Source organism: Nelusetta ayraudi, unplaced genomic scaffold (assembly GCF_046127955.1).
Source record: "Nelusetta ayraudi isolate G7.1 ecotype Tasmania unplaced genomic scaffold, CSIRO-AGI_Nayr_v1 ptg000151l, whole genome shotgun sequence".
In the NCBI taxonomy this organism is placed as follows: Eukaryota; Metazoa; Chordata; class Actinopteri; order Tetraodontiformes; family Monacanthidae; genus Nelusetta; species Nelusetta ayraudi.
This window is the reverse complement of record NW_027466201.1, coordinates 2,977,116-2,999,421: the sequence shown is the minus strand read 5'-3', so window position 1 is coordinate 2,999,421 and position 22,306 is coordinate 2,977,116. Positions and strand designations below refer to the sequence as shown.

The 22,306-nt window shown below is 47.3% G+C and overlaps 1 protein-coding gene across 3 annotated transcripts in view; it reads right to left on the bottom strand.

Moving 5' to 3' along the window:
• Positions 1 to 22,306, bottom strand: part of flrt2 (fibronectin leucine rich transmembrane protein 2) — a 45,447-nt gene that overhangs the window by 7,240 nt on the left and 15,901 nt on the right. The window contains exon 1 of one of the 3 annotated variants that reach the window (XM_076013480.1): positions 3,167 to 3,602. The exons of 1 other annotated variant lie outside the window; for it this stretch is intronic. The gene's annotated coding sequence lies outside the window, so the exon portion shown is untranslated. Of the gene's footprint in view, positions 1 to 577; positions 928 to 3,166; positions 3,603 to 22,306 lie in introns of those variants that run through there. One more of the 3 variants, XM_076013481.1, reaches the window with a different exon arrangement.

Genomic DNA, 22,306 nt, shown 5'->3' with positions numbered 1-22,306 from the left:
CACACACACACACACACACACACACAGAGGCAAATGTCTTCTTTCTCACACTGGCTCCCTCTGTCAACAACGAAGGGGACTAAACATACCGTTCACAGCTGAAACTATGCGATGGCTATTAACCAAGTAAAAAAAAAAAAAAAAAAAGAAAGAAAGGAGGCAATCTAATAAATATTCACAACGCCTCGTGCACATCCGGTTTCAGAGACATAAAGAAGGCTTTTATCCCGTCTGCGCAATCAAAGGAGGGAATAGAGCAGTGCAAGGACACACTCGTGGATTCACAGAGGGTGTGTGCGACATCAATGCGGCTAAATGGAAAACAGGCTAAAAAGGAGATAACGCTAATGTAGACATCGTTCCTTTTGTCCGCCGAGCACCGACGCAGGATGAGCATTTCAGAGTGCAAGGTGGGGGGAAACAGCCCCCAACACACACACACACACACACACACACACACACACACACACACACACACACACACACACACACACACACACACACACGACAAGGCGTGTTTTTAGTCCTACTCGAGGAGACTGTGTCGGGGTACATGAGCAAACACATAAATGCTTACAGTAAACACAGCCGATTGTCTCGCCTGGGTTTCTCAAAGGTGGAGCTTGATGGTTCCAACAGGCCTGGACACACCGGCAAAAAGAAAAACTTTTGGTTTTAACCCCAGGAGAGCAGAGGGTTAGCGTTTAGGGGAAGGGGGGGAAAAAAAATAAATAAGATTGAGAGGAAGGGCAGCTGAGTAATAGAAAGCTCCAGCGAGCGGCAGGAGCAACACACACACAAGCGGCTGGCTGTCAGGTGAAATGGGCTCGGGGAGAAATAACTCAGTCCGTCTTGCCTGCTATAAATGATCGATACCGGCGATTTATTAGCGCGGGCAAGGCTCGCGCACGAGGCACAAGGCACAAGGCACAAGGCCGCCGCTTTACACCGCAAAACCCGGGCAAACCATTAGCCTATTCTGGGGGTTTAATGACAGCCATCAAACAAGCCCCCCCCCCAACCCCCTCCTCACCCCACTTCGCCCCCCCCCCCCCCTCCCTCTCGCCGAGCCATGACGGCGGTTGTCACCGGGCGGCTGGCTGGCTCTCGGCTTTAACCAAAAAAGCGCCGCCCCTGTCAGCGCTGGGTGACGCGGCCGTAAATGGGGGGATGGGGGGATGGGGGGGGGGGGGGGGGGGTTGGCGGTGGAGCTGAATGCTAAGCGCGGCGTCGGCCATGAGCGCGGATTAAAGGCTGTCCTGCTGCGTGGGAAGGGAGAAAGGAGAAGACGAGGACAAGTTCTGCTGGCGGTTTGTCAGTCGGCAGGAGCTAAAGGGCGAAAAACAAAGAATGAAATCAATGCAGGGATGCTTTTTCACAAGTGCCTTTTGTGGTTTTTGCTGATGAGACTTGCATGCTTGTTTGCTTGCTGGCTCTTTTTTGGCTCAGGAGGTTGTTTTTTTTTTTGGGTCGGGGGGGGTTTGGTTTGTTTGTTTGTTTTTCAAGAGACGCCGCAAACAATCCTTTGACACACATGCGTGATCTACTTTTGTGAGTGGCAAAGAGCTAAATTCAATCGAGCAAGCTTCAGGTGTGTGTGAGTGTGTGTGTGTGTGTGTGTGTGTGAGAGAGTGAGGACGGAGTGTGTCATCAACCACACAGGGGGGCGACAAAAATGTGGCGCCACCACTGCCGCGGAATCAGCAGCAGAAGGCAGCAGCATCAAGATTAATACGGAGGTGTAGGGAAAAACAAAACAAAAAAACAAGACACCGCGAAGCTCAGCGATGGTGAAAAGGGGGCTTCTCGCTCTCTCGACGTTCAACTCAAGAAGGCCGACGACAAGAAATAAAAAAAAAAAACCATTGGGACTCTTATCCTCTTTGCAAACCCGTTTCCCCTCCTCCTTCTCTCTCCCCTGCTCTCTTATTTGATTTCCAGTCGACGGAGCAGCACAGTTTCTCACCGCCAGATGAGCGCCTGTGATATTTGGCCAGCGCCAATCCGATTAGAAGCAGCCGGATTTAGCTACAGAAACGCAATTAAAAAAAAGTTAAAAAAAAAAACAAAAAACTATTGGGGCGTTTAAAAGGGGCGAGGGTGAGGGGGCGATAAGACTCGGGATCAGGTACACTTCAAAGGGTTGCATGGGGAGCTCTTTTCATTTGGATGAATTATTTCAAAGGTAGTGGAGGAAGAGGGAGGGAAGGGAAGGGAAGGGAAGGGAAGGCAAAGGAGGGGGGGCGGGCGGTGAAAAACCGTGCAGTGCATGGAGAGTGAAAGCCCCCACCGCTGCCGACGCCACTGCCACTATGCACACACACACACACACACACACACACACACACACACACACACACACACACACACACACACACGGTCAGACAAAACAGGTTCTCTCAGAGGTAGAAAATGTGGAACGCACTAATCTCCGGCCCTGTGAAACATCTAATTAACCCAGCGATAGACCGGCGGAGGGATTCTTAATTAATCCTCCAAAGAAAAGTGGCTGGGATTCGGCGGATCACCGCACGGGACAGACTTGATAGAAGGTTTTTACGAGGCTGTTGATAAAATAAAATAATAATAATAAAGACAAGGAGGAGGAGGAGGAGGAGGAGGTGGGGTGTTAACGTAAAGTTGCTACAAGGTTTCCGCCAGAATTTAATAGAACCGGGTTGCGTTTCGACGTATTTAGGAGCCTGTAAATTATTCTTCCACCGTACCTTCTTTTCCGCAGAGTCTTTAATATTATCCAACGACCAAACCACCGCGAGCAGAGTCCAACTTCCCCCACCTCGCACCGACTCTGCTGCTCTCCCTCCCTCTCTCTCTTCATGCGCTCCGGCCGAGCTCCGGCGCCGTCGCCGTCGCCACCGCCGTCGATGCGTAAAGCTCCGTTCGGGCGAGTCGGTGGCGCGATTCGGCTCCGTTCTCCCGCGTCGACCCGCTGCCTCCGCGACACACCATATTCAACCCCCCCCCCCCCCCCCCAATACACACAAACAACACCAACACCACAGGTCCCCTTTCCTTCTTTCCTTCACTCCACTCTCTGTTCACTGTCGTCCGGTTAAAAAAAAAAAAAAAAAAAAGAGGGGGAAAAAAAAGAGGATAAATAAATTTTAAAAAAGAAGAGAGAGCCGCCGGAGCGCTGTCAACTCACTTCAGCAGCGTCCGCCGCGGCGGCGGCAGCAGCAGCAGCGCGGCGGCAGGACCGAGGACGCCGAGCCCGCTTCGCCCCTTCCACTCTCGGTCCGAATGCTGGGGACGCGCTCGCCTGATCCGAGACGGGCCATGACGGCCAGCGGCTCCGTCCGTCCCGGTGCCGGCTATCAGGTTGTGGCAAAGCCTCCCCCCCCCACAAAAAAAAAAACTTGTCTTTTCTCTTAGCCCCCTCTCCTCTTGCTGCTTCTTCTTCTTCCTTTATTTGTTGCTCTCGGCTGTCTGCTGCGCAGCTCGGAGGAGGAGCAGCAGCAGCAACAGCAGCAGCAGCAGGAGCAGGAGCAGGAGCAGGAGCAGCAGCAGCGGTGTGACTTGTTTTCTTCAATGGAGCCAGTTGAGAGTGCGACGTGTGCGCTCTCTGCTCACCTCTCTCTCTCTCTCTCTCTCTCTCTCTCTCTCTATGTCCCTCCTCCCTCCCCTCCTCAGAATAAAGAATGCATCTCCTCCAGCAGCTCGCCGATGGCTCCGAGCCACAGATCCTCCCCGCTGCCCCTCCACACACTGCAGAGAACGCCGGAGCTCTCCAGCTGCACCTCATTCCTGCGCGGCACACTTTTTTTTCTTCTTCTTTTTTTTTTTAAAGGTCCCATATTATGCTTTAAAAAAATACCCTCGCGAATAATATTTACCCTGTCAGTCAAAACTGGGAATATAAAACGGGGGGAAGGGGGTGGGGTACAAATTCGTCTTATTTTGCCTTTAGGAAGGCTGGGACGCAACCCTTTGTGACGTCACAAAGGGTACTGCTACCTCCACTGTGCTGTTTCTGAACAGCTAGAGATAACTTTGGATAGACGGACCTTTTTCAATTTCTGTTTTTTTTTTTTTTTTTTTTTTTTCAAAACACGCAAAAGAGCCCTCGATGATGTCACAGAGGGCAATGACATTTTGGCTCTTAGTATACCCCCTTTTTTTGCACCCATCCCAAGCATCGGCAGCCCTTTCCTGAGTCCTTTGCAGATTTACACCCAATTGTTTTTGGGGGGGGGGTTCATATTTTCAAAAAGTTCACAAATGTTGTCCAATTTTTGGCCACTGCAGCTGTCACGGCTCTCGCCGAGGTTTCCTTTTTCTCCATTAAGCAGCACCAGTGGAGCGCAAAAACATTTTCTCCAACGCCCGAGGCCTCCTTGCTTATCTTAAGTTATGCCAAGGTGATAAAAATATATAAATATGTCTCACTCGCCTGCCTTTCACACATGCCGCTAACAGGCGCTAAGAGTGTATCCACTGCAGTTTTGTGAAATAAGTATTTTTTTCAAATGGATTGAAATACCACCTGTGCACCTCACACTCTTAAAAACCGTTCCGAGTATATTTACAACTTCAGTTTGGCGGATTTAAAGGTTAGCGGGGAATCCTGCAGAAGGCAGAAGGCTTGTTTTCTGCAGGAAACTAATGTGCCTCCGCTCCACTGGAGTGCAGGATGAAAAATATGCTATAATCAGGGACCTTTAACAATAAAATCCAATAATTTGACCTCACAGCCACCACACAAAAACCCTTTAGTGATCCGATGGTCTGTGTCCCTGGCGGAGTAATCAGGCTGATCTTTTGCTTCCTTTTGTCCCCTTCTTCCTCCTGTTTTTTTTTTAATTAGGACTTGATAATCAGCCCTGCTGAGCGGAAAAGTGCAATGCCACCTTTACTTCCTGCGTGTTTCCTCGCAGTGATTTAATTGCAGCATTTAGACACAGCCAAAGTAATTTCATCTGATTACATTTCGTCCTCATTACTGATTCAGCACAGCGGCAACCGCTCACTAGGCTCCAGCTATCTTGGTGCACTCGTCCGGCCCCCCCTTCAAGCTTCTTGAAAATGCAGCCGAGCACTGGCAGGAAAGAAACATTATAAATACGGCCAGATACACAATCGGCTCAATTTAAGGTAGTTCTGCGTTCATTCAAGCGGGGATGCGCATAAACCGATTCCAACACGTTTCCCTCTGAGCCATTTAACTCGCGGCTAACAGCAAGCTGGAAACGAGCATGACTGACATCTGGGTGGACCAAACAATCTCATTGTGACTCCGTGACTCCATAATTTGTCATCAGAAAATCCAGGGCAATTCTGAGGCAGACGATAAAATAATGGGATTATCGGATCAAAGTTGAGCAATAGACAGAAGTTGCAAGACAAACCCAGATTAACAGACAGTGTACATTGTGACTTGCTTAGCTTAAACCAGACTTCATTTACAACAGACGGATTAAAGTGACAATATGGCCCGTCAGTCATCGGTGCAGGAGGACAATCCAGTTTTTACAGTGCCAGTGCAGGCAGAGCGGACCGCTACGTTGGAATTTGTTGCAGATGCATCCTTGTTGACTCGTGAAACCAACAATTACAGCTTCATTAGACGCTGCGCCTCCCTTGTTGGAAGGCAGGAGTTCATCCCAGAGGAGTGGCGTAAAAAAAAGCTTGTAAAAGTTCCACATCCACTTTCAACGTCTTAGCGAGATTTATTCTCTTAATATTGCATTTAATTACACAAACTTTTCATTCCTTATCAATAATTCATGTTTTACTTAAGCACAGCTTGGATGATTCCGCTGATGTATTTTTTATTATTTTTTTAAATTACATTTCTAAAAGTTGAGAAAATCCTCAATAGAACCAAATGGAAGTCATACCTTTGTGACGTCACAAAGGGCATTCATATCTCTCGTGTAAACCACCTTGCTTTTGTAAAAGGTCCAAGAAAGTGTGACTTTTTACTTCACAATTGTCCTAATAACAGTAGTTGAACTTTTGATAGCAGTACCGCAGAACCAAATAATGGAGCGTCTCCTAGCCTGTTGTTTGTGTTTCGGGATCACAGCTAGCCATGCTGAGATGTTTGGACTTGAGCTGGATTCAGTGCACACGCGGCAGACGGGCGAGACATTTCAACAGTCACGTGAAAATCCGGCCAACATCCCTCTCTCAAAGAAGGAAAGGGGAAAAAAGCCCATTTTCGCTTTTGTCCGTCTGACCCGCAGCGACAATAAAACACGTGTTCGTCCGACTTGGCCCCTCGTCAGCGGAGCCGCACAGAAGCCTCCGGGGGTCGGCAGGTGCGTGTTTGTCTTTCATCTCCGCCAGCAGTTGCTCTTTCGGCCCCTGGCGACCCTCGTCGGGTGGGCGTCCGGGTCACGGAATCACGCGGCTCCTCCCCCGCCCCCGCCCGCTCAAATCACCGGGGCTATTAGGGCCAATCAGAGCCCCGGCCGTGCACGTGCCGCTGAACTCCCCTTACATGTTGATGAGGTCTCGGGAGGATTTGGGCTTTTCATGTCCAATTTCAGCTGCCCAAGTCGGCGAGACGGACGGACGGACGGCTGTGGCGAGGGTGCCGGGGTCCGCAGCATTTAAGCCCTTCATAAATCAAGCTCCGGTGCACAGGCATGAATTATTGATTGGGTGAATTAAAAGGAAGGAGCCTATTTTTATTTTTTCCTCCCCCGACGGGACGTGTTTTGCAGAAGTGCGCCGTGTTCCTGGTTGGAGCGACGTCACGGAATGTCTCTCTCTCTCTCTCTCTCTGTCTCTCTGTCTCTCTCTCTCCGTCTTTTTCGAGCAGCGCCACAGGATAGAAAGTGACAGACAGTTGAAAGAAGCTTGGGAACGCTGGAGCCGTTATCCGGTGTGCTAATCTGCGTTTTGTTCCCCTCTGTTGTCAGGCATAATAATCAGGCAGGAGTGAGATGTAAAATGGCCATCACTCAGTCGGGATAAAGGGACTCTGTAAAAGTGAAGATATTCACGTCCTGCGTGTTTTCAGATCTTTTGTTTTCATCCTCGTCTCTGCTCCCGCATGCGCTCGACCGGCACTTTTAGCCCTCTGTTTGAGACCTAAAAATATGGAAAAGTGAATGTTTATAGTATCATGTGCTGTATTCCGCATTGAAAGGTCCTGGGTTGTACTTACTTACTACTTACTACTTTTAGATCTATAATAATAATGAGAATAATGATCCGGAAAATAGCCCGTTTAGCCCTCTGTTTACAGCCTTCTGCGGTAAAAACGCTGGGTTTCAGCCTCCCGCTTGTTGGGACGTTTCCACGCGTTTTGAATGGGACAAAAGCAGTCGGACTCAGGGGGTTTGCGACCTTCGCGACATCACACAGGGCTCGTACCCTAAACTGAATGTCTAGGCACACGCTTTCTGACAAAGACCGCCCGCCCGCAACACAAGCGAAATCCCGAGTTCACCGACTGGATACAGACGGAATATATTGTTAGAACACGTTGGCAAAGTAGCAGGGGGGCCTTGAGACATACGCACTCTACCTCGACTCCTCGCCTGCTCAGGATATTTTCTGCAAATTTAAGAGCTCCATTGCCCGCACGCAAAGAAGAATCTCCGCACCCCAGCCCCCTGTGCAAACCCAGAGTGGAAATTCCCGCTCTGCGCCAGACCTTCCCAAGCTTTTTGGTGTGGCCTATTTACTCTGCTACGCTTGTGTACCTTGATAAAAACTGCAGATACACATGACCCCCAGAGCACATCAAAGCCAGCCCTGTCCATCTGCTCCCGTCCCGGAGTTAGAGGGGGCGGGCAGGGGGAGCAGTGCAGCAGGGAGAAAGTCCACTCAGATACGCCAATGATATGTTTATCCCTTGGTTATATACCGCGCTTCCCCCGGGGGACGTCATTAGCTTATCGCATTTTTCTCCCCCCCCCCCCGTGCGGATTTACATCTGGACGCTAAAAGAAAGGCACTTCAAAGGTGCCAATGGCGTTCTGAAAAAAAAAAAAAAGCCTCCCAGCAACTATTGGCTGCGGGGGGAATGATAGCCACGGTTAGATCGCAAAGTGTGATATAATCCACCTCCTCCTCCGCCAGGTTCAACTGCCTTCAAGAGGTGGAGGGGGGAAAAAAAATACGCTGATAATGTTCATTGTGGGCGATCAATGCGTTCATTAATTTCCAAGGCGGTGTAATTATGTTCGCCTCCCGCTGATGATCAATCTACATGCATCTGATGTCACAGCGGGAGCCCCCGGGAGCGAGCCGTGTGCGTGTGTTGTTGTAGAGGGTGGGGGAGGGGGGGGGGGGGGGGGAGTCGGCTGGCAACGCACCAGATAGATGTTTGCGGGTGGGGAGAGGGGTGTCACATGAACTCCCCGCCCCCCACCCAACAGTTCCCCAAGCCCCCCCCCCCCGCTCTGTCTTCAGACCCAAAAGTGTTCCTCCACTTATGGAATTGCTCCACTTCTAAAAAAGGATCAAAACATTGCAAGTCATGCCGCGATTTGGGCCTCCCTGCCAGCAGGTGGAGCTGTGTTTGGTCAGTTAAGGCACAATTTAGAAGAGTTTTTGCCTCTTACACACCCCAAAAAAAGAAAAGAAAATCGCACGGGGATAGTCAGAAAACCGTCAACCTTGGTCGTTACACAACTGGGGAGCGTGTGATGAGTCTGGAGTGCAGCACCGCGTAGACGCCACGCTGCATAACCAGCGACTTGACAACAAGCAAGGAGGCGCTGCGGTTCAGCTGGAGGTTCGGGGGGGAGGAGGTGGAGAAGGAGGGTCAGAAAGAAGCAGAGTCAGAGGAAATGAGGTGGGGAGGTTTTTAAGAGGCGCTCCAAAGACAACAGGAAGTGGGCGGGGAGGGTGGGGGGGGCGGGGGGGCAGTGGATTAGTGTCTCTTTTTGACACGTGGCCGCCATGTCATCCTACGGTTCACTGCCTCTCGAGGACCGCTTAGCAACTTTCCCCGAAAGAGGCGAGACGAGGACGCACGAGGAGAGGAGAGGAGAGCGACTTGCCCTCTTGTCTCCGAGGGTTTATTTTTTTGTTTTTTTCTTCTTACAGCGGCTACGTTTAACCCCTCAAATTACAGTCGCGGCGCTAAGTCCTCCGATTTCAGAAAATCTAGATCCCTGGAAAAGAAAAGATTGAATTAATAACAGGGGCAGGGATATTTTCACAGCAACACGAGTCGTGGAGGATTGTGGACGTGAGCGCTACTTTACGGATGGAGCCTCAACCGCAAACATTCTTCGTCCGCAGAGGATCTAAAGCCATTTGTATGATGGTCTGGTCTTTTTTTTTTTGGGTCGTTTTTTTTTTCCCACCGGAGCGGCACCTTAAAGTGTTTAACTAAAAAAAAAAAAAAAAAACTTTGGACATTCTTAAAATGAAAAAAGTACAACCCCGGTCTGATATAACAGCTTTTTTCTTTAATTAAAACACAAACCTTAGGGACTCTAATTTAAATTGTAATTTGAAGAGGATCCATTTTTCAATTCTAACTACAACGGAAAACATTTTATTTGTATAACAAATTTATACACATGTATTTTGCAGTTTGCAAAAATGTACTTTTGAGAGAAATTGAAGTCAAAATCCAATAATAGATTAAAACTATCCAAGCTAAAGTAGAAAATAAAACAAGATGTTTTGTTGAGCTTGTAGAATCGATTAGTTTTCACTCAAATACCTCTTAAGAATGAAGAATTCCCTGTCAGTGCAAACAGTATTTTGTCCCACGCTAACCTTATTCCCACTTTAATGTCGTGCATGTGTGCTACAGGAATCACTCTAGGCTTCCAGTCAATCACCACCAGGTTGCTCTGAGCTGAAAAAATAAAGTGCAGAGTCACTAGACGTTAAAAACACATCAGCAGTGTCTCCCACCATCCCCTAAATCTCACATCAGGGCTTTTCTTTTCCCTATTAGTTTCCTGGATAAGATCTCTGTGCCGTTAACGAAGCAGAAAACGAACGATGTTCCGCCGTTATCTCCCCGCTAAAACGTGCCGTCTAATTACGTTTTTAGTGGGGTTTTTTTACGCCTCAACTTTTCAGCCTGAAAAGTAAAAAAAAAAATAAAATAATACAAAAAAAGATAAGATCAGAAAAGTAGCTAATCCACCGTGATTTAAACATTAACCACTTAAATGTGCACGTGTGTGTGTTCTAAGGCCTTCTAAATGTCCCTCATTAGCTCACTGTTCTCACTTTACATTCTTGGGTAGACCCAGAGTTCGGCGGAAACTTTTCCTTTTTGCTCTTTTTTTGGCAGCAAACAGCTGTTTAGGCGTAAAAAAGAGAAAAGTAAAAAGGGCCCTTGAGACGGGAAGTTACAAGAGATCCCTCAGCGAGAGAACAGAAGAGAAGGAAAATAGACAGATGCCAGGAAGAAGCGGGGTCTCGGAGGGTCAGGCCAAAGATGGGCCTGATCCCACCTTCAATCCCTGTAGCTTTCCCTTTGTTTGAAGTCACATCTGGGCTGGATTTCCCCCCCTGCGCGTCGAGCAGGGAGGAAGTCTTCTGGGTGGGTGGAAGGAGGCTCTGGGCCGCTGCCGCCGCAGCCACTGCTGCCTTCCAGGGTAAACACAGCAAAAAATAAAAACGCGGATAAAGAAACCCTCGATCCTGATCTCAGGTCCTGTGAGGGTAAACTTCAGCCCTCGCAGCGATGAGATGACCGCCGTCTTTGCAGCGTCACTCCTTCTCAAGGCGTGCAACGCGAACGCCGGAGTCTTAAAGAGTCTTAAAAGAGTCGGCTAAATGCTGCTGATTCTCACAAGAATGTCGCACCGCCCTGGACGGGAAAGGTAGCTAAAGACCGGAGCGCTGCGGAGAGGAGGAGAGAAACTGCTCATTACTCGGCAAACAGAGAAGGGAGAAAAAAAATGTGTTTACATTTACTTCTTAATAAGCTCTCACCAGGGGTCGTGGGAAGAAGTATAATGTAATTACAGCTGGGCGAAAGCAAGGTATTTGTTTATTTTTTTCCCCCCAAGGTGGGGAAGTTGTTTCAGTAGTCTGGAGTCTCGAAAATTTGAGAAAAGACGTTTCTTAAGCCGGCTTAAAATAGAATGTTGCCAATAAACTGCTGATCCATCCGCATGCGAAATAGCTGATCTGAACCGTGCTTCTCTTATCTGCACTTGTCTTTTATCTTGCTCATATCTTTTGCTCTTACTTTTTCTTTAGCCTATTTATGGTGTGAGTGAACTGACCTTTGAATGTTTATGTATGAATGGTTCTGTAAATGCGCCTGATGACACTTTTAACCATGAACCATGAAGTTCCTAACGGAAAAATAAAGTTTATTGAATTGAAGTTTATTGAATTGAATTGAATTGAATTGAATTGAAGTTTACTGAATTGAATTGAACTGAATTGAATTGAATTGAATTGATACGACTTAGTCTTGGTCTCAGTGATACAGACCATGATGGCTGATGTCAGCTGACCGACACAAACAATCAGTTGGCCAAGTTGGCCAACTGACAGCAGTTCCTCACATCCTCCATCCATTCTTCCGCTGGTTTTGTTTACCTCTGTTTACTTAACGTAGCCTCGTTTGTCCGCGCCAAATCACTTTGAAATGTTTGCTTAAAATTTGTACGACATTTCACAGAAACTCAGCAAGCAAAGGACGACGGTAAAGCGGGTTGGGAGGAATCAGCGCCCGAGTTACTGGATGAAAATCATCAGAAACTTCTCCGTGTGGTGCATTTAATGTAATATCTTAAGTTGGGCGGAAAAAAAAACGGTATTGTACGAGGCGGATCCGATGGCCTGAAAGTCTGAGGCCGTTGCCGCATGTGTACAGATTCCTCTCCCGTGTATATTTCTCCCTTCTCTGCTCTGCCAAAACAACACCGACCACTTAAACAAGCAGCGAGAAGCCGCAAGCTGGCAGCCGGGACCTCGAATCAACAGGGCCCTGTTGTTTCAGGGCACACACAAATCGAGGCGGTGACGTCATCATCTTTTTTCCAAACTCTCCAGAAAAAGATGCCGCAGCGGAGCGCTGGTAGGTTCTGCATTCCACCGGACTCTCAACTTCTTCTGTGACCTTAAATTTAAGTTTTCCAAAAGGAATAAATAAAACACCAGTAAAGGTGAGAGTGGGCCTGAACCGGGTCCAACGCTGTGAGGAGCCGAGCAGCATCTTCAGCTCGTCAAAGGAATTTCAATGTGAATTTTGCCTGCTTTTCTTTTTTTGGTCACTATTTTGCATGCAAACACAGACCATGCAAATATTTTATAGGCCTCATTTTGCCAAAGGTGTTTTTTTTTTTTTTTTTTAATAATAAAACAAATGAGTGGAGAAAATGTGAAAAATCGCAAGATGATTTTGAAATTTGTCGCAGATGGAATTTTTTACCCACTGTCGGATCATCCCGGCATGGTGTTTGTCCAGAAACCTCAGGAGATGGCCAAAGAGTTTCTATATTTAGCCCTCTGTTTATAGCTTCCTGTTATATATCTATGAAGTCTGGTGCAAAGGTCCCATATCATACCCACCTAACCTAAAATGTAATACGGATTCTGCAGAATTGTACGACACTCAACTGGATGTAAAGATCTCTATACAACTGCATATCTAGCCCCCTGTTTACAGCCTTCCTTTTTTTGTTGGACCCTCCACTTGTTTGGATGGGGTAAAAAATCAAGACAAGCTCATCCATCCATCCATCCATCCATTTTCAATACCCGCAGCGGGTCAAGGCAAGTCTCAAGCGCTAAGGCAAATTTCAGAACCTTCAGGCTCCACTCCAGTCAGACAGATTGACTTATTTAAACAATAATCCCAAAATAAATTCTGCACAAAGCACAATAAGAGAAAAAATAAGTCACGCCCAGCTCTATATACAGCAATGCCACAGTGATGTATGTCCTAATCTTGCGCCGCTGTGCCTCAGCTCCCTCGCATGACGGAGACCTTCCAGCTGGGGCTTTAAAGGCTCAGTCCGCGCCCCAATGTTTATCTCCGGCTCCCTCCCTCCAACTAATTAACTAAATCCAGAAACACCAAAACAGCAGCGCCCTCCCCCCCCCCCCCCCTCCGCCACTGTCCCTCCATCTGACAGCTTCCCCCTGCAGCTGATTTATTATTGCATGATTTCAAATTAGCACAGAGTGGAGAGCGTCTCACAACAATTTACACTCCTGTGACCTGAGACACTTATTAATTATTAGATTATAATTACGGAGATAATTGTGGCTCTATAGTGCGTTTAATGTATTTTCACACTGGGGGAGGGGAGGGACTCCAATCCGCTTTATGTATTTCTTTAAGTCTGAATAAAATGAAAGCCGAGGCCGCCTGTCTGAGCCGTATTAATTGGAGTTATTATTGTTATTGAATTCAGAGTTATTCGAAACAGACACTCTGGGGGGGTGAGCAAGTTTTATTTTTTATTTTTTCCTTTCCCTGTGTCCTCGTTACTTCTGTGCTCCCCTGTCTTCACTTTTCAGATTAAATGCGGTGCCAATCTTTATTCCTGGTGGAAAGTTTTAATTGCCTGGGAAGCCGAGAGACGTTTCTGCTCGCAGGATGGCCGATGGCATAGACGCAGGGCGGATGCTTTGAACGGCCCACTATTTATCTTTTTTTTATTTTTTTTTTTGTAGGTCCCCCTCCCCGCACCCGCCCCCCACCCCCACCCCCCCATGTCTTTCGCCGTGAGAAATACCCCCCCCCCCGCGATGCACGAGGCAGGAATCCGGATAAATCCAGATTACATCGGAGCCCAGGTGAAAACGGGCTACCAACACTGACGGCTAAAAATATAATTACACTGTCAGACGCTAAGCAGCAGCAGCAGCACTGTTTAATCCTCTGCCACGCACGTGCCATTGGTTGTCGTTTCCCGTCCAGTGTCGTAATTTAATATTCCTCTCTTACCACCCTCGCCCCCCCGCCCCCCCGGATAATTCATCATCAGTCCGCCCCCCTGTTTTTTTCTTTTCTTTTCAGGTTATTCATTCTAGCAGCAATCAGAGTATTAGCTTTGGCAGCCTTTCGCAGGTAACTCAATGCTTTATGGTATTAAAATTCTGGCGCCGGTTGATTTTGCTGTTGCTTCGGAATACGGCTCGCGAGCTGAAGTCAAACTCCTGACGCCGGACAACGTGGCTCCAAAGTTGCACAAACGCAGGAGAGAGGGGCTACCGCATCGCGTGTCAGCGCGTGCGTGCCTGTGTGTGTGTGTGTGTGTGTATTTTTCATCATTATTTTTTTTTAACAGATCTTCGCCCCGCTGCTCTCTCAACGTGAGCAGCAAAGCGGAATTCTCCTGCCCGGCGGCTCCGCTGCAGCCGTAGCCCCCCTTTGTAACAATCTGCGGTTCCATCTGGTCACTGTGGTTTTTGCCCCTTGCCAGTTTGTCTACCACTACCCCCCCGGTCCCCACCTCCCTCTGCTCTGTAGCTCTACTGCCGTTCCAGATGGGAGGGGTAGCGAGGAAACATCCTGAGGGTGTCTCCCGGCCTCTCGCTCGGCCCCCCTTATTGGCCACGGAGGACGAGAACAAAAAGCGTGGTGGTGTTGGTGGCGGGGGGGGGGGGGGGGGGGGGAGTTCGGTGTGAGCAATAATGTGAGACGCATCGATCCGGAGAGATCCGATTGCCGCGGCTCGGGCTTGGCCGAGCGGCGATCACTCTTCCTCTGCCGCTCAGGTGGCACTGGGCCCAACTCTGGCGCCTGCCACCCGGCCCAGATTAATTGACGCATGCTCTTGTAAATTGATCACATATGGCTAACACCCTCCCCTCTGTCCTCACCTCTCCTCTCCTCTGCCCTCCCCTTCCCCCGACTTCAGCACTTTCCTCCCCATTAACTATTTTGGGAAGCAGACGACTTCACTTGGAGTCGGGGTGTCTTTACAGGAAGCGGCCGCTCGATACCGAGGGGACGCGCAAAAGGCGGCCGAGGTGCTCGTCGCTTTAAGTCCGCTGCAAAATTCATGACTTTCCTTTTTAGTTTTTAACCATTCGTCTCTTCCCGCCGTCCACCTCTCGCTTTGGAAAAAAAAAAAAAAAAGAAAAAAGCTGATTAATGGCGGCCGTCGAGCGGAGGCAGGTATAAGCCAGTGCACCTGTTCCCCCGATGCCACCCAGAATGGAGACGAGCGCATCGCACCCGGAGCCTCGTTCAGTTATTTATAAGTCCCACGGGCCGCAGTGACAGCGGAGAAGGGAAAGTGAAGGATGGACTAGCAGCCAGTGGTGGATGCCAGGGGAACACGAAAGGGAAAAAGAAAAAGAAAAAAACTTTTTTGATGAAAGGAAACATCTTCAAGTAACCAAGAACTTGTTGACGGCTGTTTGTTTTAGCTGTGCGAATCGATCGTATTGATTTATTGTGGTGCTCATTTTACTTTCTGGTTTGGCACCTCAAGGACAGCACTTTCAATTGTTTGCACCTGCACAACAAAGGCCTTCTGCTCTGCACTGGCATCGACACTTAACTCAGAAAAAAAAAAAGAAAAAGATATTAACAACAGAGTCCAGCCAAAGTCTTAAGTTTTATCAAATAAGTAGCCCGAAGTTGGAAACCCGCCTCGCCCGTCTGCAACTCAAACCAGCTGCTCCTTCTACCACCAATCCAGCCATTCTTGATGACCTCATTGACACAATGCACTCAGGGTTGAGCGGGTGCCAGAGGATTTCTTTTTTTAAGTCGGCACTTTATTGCAAAGCCAACACAGGGTCACAAATAGGCAGTTAACCTAATATGCTTGTCTTCGGGCTGTGCAAGGAAGTCGGTGTACCGTGGCGAGAACCCACACGGCCCCCGGCCACCCCGGGGAAACGGAACCCACAACCTTTCTGCCGTGAGACAACAGGCTATTCACAGTCTTTCGATTTCCAGATTTCAGCTTCCACTGTAGCTGTACCGCAACAGGAGAATACTTTGTTGCAGGCTAAAATGATGGAATTGCAAAACGGGGGAAACAACACCGTTGTCTCCAGGAGCCGCAACCAAACACAACCATAACCGTTGCACCAAGTAGATTTTGTTCCTGACAAATAAAACAATTCCGTGCTTCCCGACACAGAAGCCATTCCATGCAATGAGCTAACGTCCCAAAGATGTCTGATAAGGTAACAAGAAGACGCAGTGGAAAAGCGGCAAGCGCCCCCGCCAGGCCTCCACGCTTATCAGCGGAGCGATCGAGGGTGAATTCACTGACTTGGCAGAGCCCCTGATTGCACGGTTAGATGTGCATGTGGTGGACGTATCGGGTTTAATTTGAATATTACCCATGGGGACAATTCTTTTGTAAGACCTACTTCCTCTCCTTTTTCCTCCCTCTTGGAATGTCACTTTGCATTTACGTTAAGAGATAAAGCTTTTAAACAATCCTAATAAAGGAGCTCATGCTTTGGTGGTGACACCGCAATTATTTATATCAAACTAGCCTGGAAAATAACAAAAAGTCCCTTTGTCTTTCAGTAAAAGAAAAAAAAAAAAAACATCTCCGGGCTCTATAAAATACCCTTCTCTTCAATTACCACACTTACACCCTGCGTTAAGGGAGACTGTCATTGAATCAGTTCATGCAAATGTTTTCCGCATTTGCACTTAAAACATTTTTTTTTTGCCTTTTCATCATCACCTGAGCATGATGATGATGACATGAAATTCTTTTACAGCGACCAAGCAAAAACCTTGTCTTTCATTGTGTCCGCTTGCTCGTCCTCCCACCCCGAACGCCCTCACATTTCCGATCCATCTACAAAACCAGATGTTGATGCCTCGGTCCTGCGGGAGCCTCGCGTCCTGAGTGCACCAACCTGTTTTTCATTAAAGCGCACTTCTTGCTCTGTGTCATTCTCGCCCTTACAACGCAGCAGTTTTGCAGGTTTTTTTTTTTTTTTCTCACGACGAACCACATGTTCCAACCGCTAGTGGTGATTAATTGCCCAGTTCCGCGCAGATTCGCCATGGCACTCCCACACTGTCGGGACGACAACGAGCCTCTGCGACGCCCAGCCCCGACTCTGCGGCCACTCGGCAAACACAACAGAAAAACACTTAGGGTTTTATTCACCCAGCAACTCTGTCTCACACCGACCTTGAACCAGACACTTTTATTTGACAACGGCGTGCACGCCGCAACACCCCACTGGAGCTCATGTCCCTATGCAGTCGCCAGGGGTGGCGATTATGACTGTCATAAAACAACCTTAGCTCCATCTCACAGCGTGTAACAGGAAGGGGGAACAATAGCAAGGCACTAAGAAAGAGGAGTGGAGGAACGCAACGGGAATGGCAGAAATTTCCCCTCCTGATATTCCAAACTGAGCTAGCAGGTATTTCTCATGACTATCTGCTTTCCCCTGAGTATCAGGTATCTTTGGGCAGAGTCGCGGAATGCCTCAGAAAATGTAGTCGGAATGCAAGGACCGCACATGGAAGCATTTTGCAGAGCAGGCGGCCGCTGGAGAGATGTAAGATGAAACATTGCTCAATGTCCTCTCAATGTATCTCTTGGAAAGAGAGTGTTAACACATGTTCAGTTCTAGGGCTATCTCGGCCAGTGTGTTTGTGAGTAGGTGTATGTGCGTATGTGCGTATGTGTGCATGTGTGCGCGTGCGTGCATGCGTGTGTCTGGGGTTGCAGAGTCGTGGTGTGTCGTAGCAGGGGTTGTGTAGAAATACGCCCCTGGGAATTCGATGCTGGCTCGGGCCCAGCGCGACTGATACGTTAACAAGAAGAACTTGTTCTTATCAATGGCCTGCTTTATTTCTGCTGTACACACACACACACACACACACACACACACACACACACGGGAAAGTCAACAGACACAAGCATTAAGGATCCCAATAACCTCCCAGACAAACACACACTGCAGCCACACAGGGAAACACCAAAACCTGCTTCATAGATCATTAAACCACACACTCAAGCCCTGAGGTACACAAACACCCCCTCTTCCACAGAGAGTCAAGTCTCACAGATCCATCTTGAAAAGCTCCAGTGTAATTATTTTGCGACCAGACAGGGTATCTGCTGCGGCGAAAGTGGAAGAGTGCATACAAACAGGGAATTGCTGCTAGCTTGGCTGCCTCACGGTGGACGAGGTAAGTTTGATCATAGCAGGAAAAGATTTCTTCATTAAAGGAGGGGCAATGAACTGCACGGAAGGGTTTTTTTCTAAACACAGGCCACCATCGAACAGTTACACCGTTAGCTGTCAACCCCTGCACCATTAGGAAGCCCTGCGCAGTCAGCAACTCAATCAGCTTGCAGTGAATAAATCCTATTAACCTGTTTTTTTCTTCTTTCACAGATGTGGGATGAATCCCAATTGAAAACATCCCACTTGGTATGTCAGATTAACCTATTACGTTGATTTAAGAAGCCGATACTAGTCCCAGACAGTACTGTTTGCTGCGTTTGTTTGTGCTGTCAGTCCTTTGTGTGTGGGCGTTGAACTGGCTCCTACTGATCAGCATGGCTCACCAGTTCCTGGTGTCCCTGTCATCACCAGGCAACGCACCGGTCTGCCATCAACCCATCAAATGTCCTGGTACTTCAATCTGCCTCTTCAGGAACACTCATCGCCGAATCGTTGGTCAATCCCCTGCGGTTCACGTTCCTAACCAGTGTTCTTATGAACTGAGTATTTTGCTGGCAAACCGTCTACAACAGACAGATACATTATTGGCAAAAGAGAAGAACATCATCTGCGTAGAAGAGAGGGATCCTACTGTGCCTGTTTTGCATGTAGTAACTGATTTGGGGGTTTTTCTGTGAAAGCGGGTGAAAAGTCTTGAAATGGGCATCCTAAGAGCAAGCAAGTGATTGGGCATCGATAACTACCAAAGGGCTGGTGACCACCAGTAGAAAGCTGTTACTGACTTCTAAAAGTACAAGTGAAGAAATGCAATATCCTTCCAAGATTTTTAAGACATGCAACCCCAAAAGGGTTCCACGTTGTTGTTTTGTTTTGTTTTTTCCCAATTGGAGTTGTGAATTAAATTCTACAAAAGTAGACTCTGAAGAGAGTGTACATTTTGATCTTTGCACCTGTTGCTGCAGCGCACTGGCTGGCACAGGCGGTTGGTTGGCTTCGGTCTGTGGCACTTGCTGAACCTCCGCCCATCAGCAGCATTGGGTGCCCGTATTGGTGCCACTGTGGCTGCTGGAAAGAATCTGCATGCCATGGAACTGGAGGGAACCCAAAAATGTCAAGCCCTACCCAGCAACCGCCCTACATGTTGCCTAATCATCTTGGCCTGAAAGAATTTATTTGGCTCTTGTCACTGGCGGTGCTGGTGTGAAGATTTTATTTTTTTTAGGCAATTGAAGCGAGTGCCTACGGATATGGTACATGATCTCTAGATGTGATATTTTAGACAATTTCCTTTACTATACACAACATCAAGCTGCTATGCCATTGCTAGTTACTATTCCTTGCCTATTGATACTTGGAAGGTCGTGTATCAAGAATTTGGAAATTTGCACTTGCAAACGCAACAGGTAAGAATGGGAAGGACAATTCACAGGGACCGTTTGTGTTTGTAAAAACATTCAGTTTTATTTGTTCAGACACTGGAAGTTCGTTTGAAGCTAGTTTGTTGTGCATTTTCCCCCTTTTTCCCTAATTTGGTTTTTGCACCCTGCAGCCTTCCTGTAACAGAACTTGAAAGGTTTCATATTATATTTATTTTAGTAATGTTTATTTTTCTTCGCAGTGGAACTGATGATTAATTACCCCAAAAGAACCTCCATTATTTAGCCTTTCATTTGCAGCTTCTTGCCAAAAGCAATACTTCTTGGACAAACCACGTTTGGCCCGGGGGCAACAAAAAAAAAAACAAGGTGGTCTCCGAGGGCAGAGCCAACACCTGACTGCGGGGGTGTGCTCAGTGGGGGTGTGGACTTTCACAGCTTTACTCGAAAAACAGAGAGCAGACGCCTGATCCGGCTAATCCCATTTAATCATTTAATGAACAAAAACAGAGCAAGGTACAAATTTTGCTGTCATTCTCCTCTCTCCACGCCGCTGTCAACACTTACGACAATGAGCCACCTTTCACTCCAGCCAACAAAGAGCCTTGAACGGCAGCTTGCCGGGGACACGCACACATGCACACGCGCGCGCGCGAACACACGCACAAGTACAAACAGTCACTCTCGAGTAGCAACCAAGGACAACTGCCGCATTACTCATGCTCATGCGCCATGTGGTGCACAAAGACGACATGTCTGCGCAAAAGCAAGGTGTTAATGCTTACCACAGTGCACACACACACACACACACACACACACACACAGACAGACACATGCACACACACACATACGTCTCCCCCCACATGCTCACATGCCATTGTTGCAGGGAAAGTCAGACGCTCGCTGCTTACATCGCAAAAGTGCCGCCGTCCTTTTATAAGAGGCTCGGTGCTTAGGCCTGCAATTATTAGCGTAAACAGGTTTTCCCCTTTCCTATGTGACTCACTTTGGCTTTCATCGTGCATTTTTCATTTTGCATTTCTTTACATGCACAGATGTTTAATATTAACCCAGTTCAGGTCATTTTCAGCATAAGACGCTGCTAGTAGTCTCCGGATTCTTTGGCATTTTAATACCACAGACGTGCGGTGAGGTTCATGACTGGTGACACACTGACTATTAAGAGTTTACAGATGTATAAGCCAGGTAGAGTGGCATATTTGCCATTGAATGAGCAGCCTTTTGATATATCTGCATCATTTTCACACACTTGGCCATAAGCAGCATTCCATTTCCAGCGGTTTAGAGTGAGCGGATTAACCATCACAATTTCTTACTTATTCAATGGGCTACTGATTAAATTACGAAGGTGGTGTACAAAAAATAATTTAGACATTTACCGACACATTCCATTCATTTTTGAAGCCATTTTCCGATAATATTTTAAACGCAGACCGTTCCACAAAGTAACATTGTCCTACCTTATGGCTTATTGTAGATGAAGGTCCACACACCTCTCTGAACAAAAACCTCTGTGACTTTGCACTCCTTTTAATCTTTGAGTTTTTATAAGTTCCACTCTTTCGTGTTTGGCTTTTATCATGTTTTGTTTTTCACATATTTAGAATGTACGTACTGCATGTGTGGAACTGCATCAAGCTTAGTCGGTTCCGTAGAACGACAGCAATTTGTAGAGCAATCCTCATAATGCTCTACAAATAAGGCAACAAAAAAAAAAAAGACAATGCAAAACGAAGCAAAAGTTCAGAATCTTTTTATCTTAAAAGTACGAAAACAACGTTCCTTTCCACCGACGTCATGATGCGTCCACCTTTCGGAACGTGCTGATTACCAAGTACACGGAAATAGTCCCACAGCAGCTGTGCATGTAAGCACATTTGTCGAACAGCATAATTATTAGAGCAAGCATTTTAATGGGAGTGCACTGTGGAAGGTGGACATTATCTCTGCACTCTTGGTAATGAAGCAAGACAAAACAATAAGTGGGAAACAGTTTCTGGAATCATGACCAAAGACGCAACATAGACCGAAGCCGTTTCTGGTGGATTAAAGCAGACATTCCTGTTTCACCGGTGCCAAGTTTCTAAGTTCTTGAAAAAACAAAACATACTTCTGTCTTACAACATTACATTTTATTAGTTGCTTGACGCCACGGACAATAGACAAAACATGTCATTCCGCTTTTTTTGTCTTCTGGCGTAAAGAAAAGAGACTGCAAGAAAACTGCACTGAACTGAATTTTTTCATTCTCCAAGAAAAGTAACAAAAGGCCAAAATCAAATGTCAAGCTCTAGAAAAACCTTTCTTTCCTCCCAAGAGATAATCCTACTTTCTTTTTTGGACACTTGTAAGAAGTAAATGTTATTGCCACTTACACAGTGGCAATAACCTAACCCATTGTGCAATGTAGAGAGTATCCGCTGTGTTCAGGAGAGCTTCATTATTTGCTGAAGTCCGATTTGATTTTCACATCAACCCCCCAACTGCTAAAAAGACAAAAGAAGCTCGTGCCTTGCGAGTCTGTGATCGCAAGGTACAAGCAACTCTGACTATAATTGATTAGTATTTGACAATAATGGTCATTTTTTTTTATGAAGTGAGTTAAAACCAGTTCAGGTTGAAACCAATTCCATAAGGCAAGAATTTCTCATAAGCGAGGAATCCACATTACAGAGTTTCCTTAAATCAATGATCAGCCTTTGCGTGAGGGTCAAAGGTCACATCAATGACTGCCCCCAAAAATATTTGTCCAGTTTTAACATGCCGATCATGAGTGGCCGCAAGAAGAGCAGGTGGAGACTCCCTGTAGGCAACTCGCTTTTGTTTTGGTTTTATCGGTCGGTGCTCAAAAAGGAACG